Source organism: Rhinopithecus bieti, unplaced genomic scaffold (genome assembly GCF_001698545.2).
Source record: "Rhinopithecus bieti isolate Rb0 unplaced genomic scaffold, ASM169854v2 scaffold_35903, whole genome shotgun sequence".
NCBI lineage: Eukaryota > Metazoa > Chordata > Mammalia > Primates > Cercopithecidae > Rhinopithecus > Rhinopithecus bieti.
In genome coordinates, this window is record NW_016815549.1 from 794587 (window position 1) to 798729 (window position 4143).

General features: G+C 54.1%; 1 long non-coding RNA gene across 3 annotated transcripts in view; it reads right to left on the minus strand.

The window, feature by feature from the left end:
* LOC108516087 (uncharacterized) overlaps positions 1 to 4143 on the minus strand; it is a 31075-nt gene that overhangs the window by 21155 nt on the left and 5777 nt on the right. The window contains exon 3 of one of the 3 annotated variants that reach the window (XR_001881720.1): positions 473 to 1630. The exons of the other annotated variants lie outside the window; for them this stretch is intronic. This is a non-coding gene — a long non-coding RNA (uncharacterized LOC108516087). Of the gene's footprint in view, positions 1 to 472; positions 1631 to 4143 lie in introns of those variants that run through there. 3 annotated transcript variants of the gene reach the window in all.

Here is a 4143-nt window from a genome sequence, read left to right on the forward strand (position 1 = left end):
TTTTGAGACGGAGTCTTGCTCTGTCACCTGGGCTAGAGTGCAGTGGCGGGATCTCAGCTCACTGCAAGCTCCGCCTCCCGGGTTTATGCCATTCTCCTGCCTCAGCCTCCGGAGTAGCTGGGACTACAGGCGCCCGCCACCTTGCCCGGCTAGTTTTTTGTATTTTTAGTAGAGACAGGGTTTCACCGTGTTAGCCAGGATGGTCTCTATCTCCTGACCTCGTGATCCGCCCGTCTCGGCCTCCCAAAGTGCTGGGATTACAGGCTTGAGCCACAGCGCCCGGCCTTAAAATTCTTAAAATAAAAAAAAATACTTAAAATTAGCCAGACATGGTGGCACACACCTGTGGTCCCAGCTACTCAGGAGGCTGTTGTGGGAGGATCCTTTGAGCCCAGGAGGTCAAGGCTGCAGTAAGCCAAGATCACGCCACTGCATTCCAGCCTGGGCAACAGAGCAAGATCCTGTCTCTTAAAAAAAAAAAAAGAACGCTTATGGAAATAAGTTTTTTAGACAGCAACTGTAGAACACTGAAATAACAGAAAGCCATTTTTATTACTTGTACAATTAGAACCATCTTTCTGAATAATGCAGAAGATTCTGCCCTGGCCCTAATATGGCTGGTCTTTCTAACAGACCTGCCCAGCCATGGCAGGAGGTCAAGACACACATTTTCTTCCCATCTCTTTCCACTCTATGCGGTGGGACCGTAACTGCTCCCCTCACCTCACTGACACCTCGGTGACATACCTGGCTGACACTCCACCCATCCCTGTCTGCAGAGGGTGATGACGCCCCACCTCACACCCCAGTCCCACCACCCGCTTGCAGAGCTGCTGCAGGGCTGAGATCAGGAATCTGGAGGGCTCAGCCCAGGGCCCAGCAAGCAAACCCAGCTCCACTCGCAGAAACTGCTCCTCTCACTTGGGCCATTGTTGCTGAAGTTACTACCGTCGCCTCACGCAAGGTAATTGTGAGATTCGAGGGGCTGCAGTCCACAGGCAGTGTGGTGTTTGTGGGTGCCCTGATCTCTGTCACCGCCCGTTGATGCTCGGCAGCTCATTCATCTGCCCGTGTGCCCTCCTGCACACAGGTGAGCTGGATCCTCCTCGGTGCCTGCAGCCTGGGTAGTGGGTGGTACCGGGTGTGGGGCCAGCCCAGCCTGGCCGTCCACAGCTGTGCATCCTCTGGCCACAGCTCTGGTTCAACCTCTCATCTAGAAAACCCTTGCAGGGACCCAGTGAAATAGGCCTACTGTGGGTGGCAGCATGCTGCGATGACACGAGGGACAGGAAAGTCTGTACTGGAAAGAGGCCGGGGCCTGACCCCCCCACCCACCTTAGTCTGTCAACTGGGGTTACGATGCCTGCCGCAGGGGTGGCTGTTGACCTATTTTGGTGAAGGCTGTCAGCTGTAAGTGACAGAAGCTCAACTCAAACCAAGGGAAGCAAATGAAGCCAATTTGTAGTTGGTTTTTCAGTGCTGGGGCGGAGCTGGAGGCGCCTTGCAGGAATGGAGCAGACGCTGGCAGAGCCAAGGGCTTGGTACTGGAACCGGCACTGAGACTTCCAGGGTGTGTCTGCAGGACCGTTTGTCTTGTCTCCCCTGCCTTTCAGCAGCAGCCAGGCTCCCTCTGTGGGGGAGGGGCAGAGAATACGAGTGGGGGGGGTTGGGGGTGCCCTTCCCACCCAGGGGACCGTGGCAGGGACAGCTGCTCTTCCCAGCCTCCACACAGCCTTTCCAGGGAAGGACCCGACTGGCCCTGCCCAGGTCACATGCGCAGACCTGGTGTCAATCACTGTCACCAAAGGCTGGGCATCCCTAAAAGGCCTGGGTCCCAGGCACAGCCCTCAACAAAGGCGGGCATAGCCTGTCACAAGAGGAAGGGAATCGAAGCACATGCTGGGGAGTGAAAACACACTAACAAAACCAAGCAAAACAATGACTAACGACAGAAAACGACGACACTGGCTGCAAGGCCCACTGCACTAGGGCATGTGATGCCTGGAAGAGGCCCAGGCACGCAGTAGGTCTCAACAATGCAGATCGGCGTTGTGACAGAGAACTGGCAAATGGGGTTCTCTTCCTCCCCGCCCCCACTGCCACCACTGTCACCACTCACGAGCAGTAAATTGTCCTCAAAAATGCTTTAAAACATTAGTCATATTTTCCAACCCAACTTTTGAGAAACAGTATTTGGGCCATGAGTGTGTGCTGCACACTCCAGGTGCTTCCGCTCGCAGATGTGGGGTTTGGAGCTGCCCACCGTGCAGCACACGGTGGGGCAGCACACAGGGGCCAGCACACAGTAGGGCAGCGCACGGTGGGGTGACGCACTGGGGCAGCACACAGGGGCCAAGACACAGTAGCGCAGCGCACAGGGGCCAGCACACAGTGGGGCAGCGCACGGGGGCAGGGGAGCACACAGCGCAGGAGCAGAGTCAGGTTCTGGGCTCAAGGTCAGCCACAGGGTGGGTGGAGGGGCTTCTCCCTGGAGGCCTGGGTCAACTTCCAATTTGCCTCTCTGTGGGGTGTCTGGCTTTGCTTCTGTTGCAAGGGAAACCTTTCATTTGGAAAATTCCCTTAGAGGGTGTTTTCCAGGTTGCCTAAGAGGAAGCAGTCAAATCCCGGACACAGCTATCACCAGAAACCAGGGTGGTGCGGGGCGAAGCTTGGATCTCGTCTGCACAGACCTCCAGAGGCCCGCCCTCCTGTGCTTGCTCATTTGGCAGCCGGGGCCGCTGAGACAGTGGAGGACAGAGCGGACCCCTGCCCCGTGCTGCTGATCCTCCACCAAGGAGACCTCCAGACACCAGCCGCTGGGGAGATCATCCACAGTGACACTTTCCACCACGGAGAGGAGTGGCAGGTGGAGAAAGGGCCGGTTGTGGGCACAGCCTGGGGGGAGGTGCCCATCACACACCCTGGCCACAAAATCCTCCAGCACACAGATGGCATCTAAACTTCCCCGAGCCCGGAAGACTCCCCAGCTTGGGGATGCACAGAAATGAGGGTCTGGAAGACATGGCCCAGGGTCCACGCCACCGTAGCAGGGGGCAGGTGCTGCGGTAACGAGGAAGCCTGTTCTCATCCCGCTCCATTCAAATGTGGGGAAAAGAAAGAGAGATCAGATTGTTACTGTGTCTATACAGAAAGAAGTAGATATAAGAGACTCCATTTTGTTCTGTATTTGAGATGCTGTTAATCTGTGACTCTACCCCCAACCTTGTCCTTGCAAGAGACATGTGCTGTGGTGACTCAAGATTTAACAGATTTTGGGCTATGCAGGGTGTGCTTTGTTGAACAAGTGCCTGAAGGCAGTATGCTTGTGAAAAGTCATCACCATTCTCTTAATCTCAAGTACCCAGGGACACGTACACTGCCAAAGGCCGTACACTGCCAAAGGTCGCAGGGACCTCTGCCTAGGAAAGCTAGGTATTGTCCAAGGTTTCTCCCCATGTGATAGTCTGAAATATGGCCTTGTGGGAGGGGAAAGACCTGCTCGTCCTGCAGCCTGACACCCGTGAAGCGTCTGTGCTGAGGAGGACTAATATAAGAGGAAAGAAGGCCTCTTGGCAGTGAGATAGAGAAAAGCATCTGTCTCCTGCCTGTCCCTGGGCAATGGAATATCTCAGTGCAAAACCCGATTGTACGTTCTGTTTACTGAGAAAGAAGGAAACCGCCTTAGGGCGAAAGGTGGGACTTGCTAGGGCAATGCTGCTCTTTATGCACTAAAAAGGTTTATGGAGATATTTACATATGCATATCAAGGCACAGCACTTTTCCTTAAACTTATTCATGTCACAGAGATCTTTATTCATATGTCTTACTGCTGACCTTCTCCCTATGAAGATCCTATTATCCTGCCACTTCCCTTTTTCTAAGATGGTAAAGAAAATGACCAATAAATACTGAGGGAACTCAGAGACCGGTGCCGGCGCGGGTCCTCTGTATGCTGAGCGCCGGTCCCCTGGGCCCACTTTTTCTCTCTCTATACTTTGTCTCTGTGTCTCATTTCTTTTCTCAAGTCTCTCAGTTCCACCTAACAAGAAACGCCCACAGGTGTGGAGGGGCAGGCCACCCCTTCATTCAAATACACTTTTGCCAATCCAAGACACACAAAGATGCTTTAAGAAAAAAAAAAAA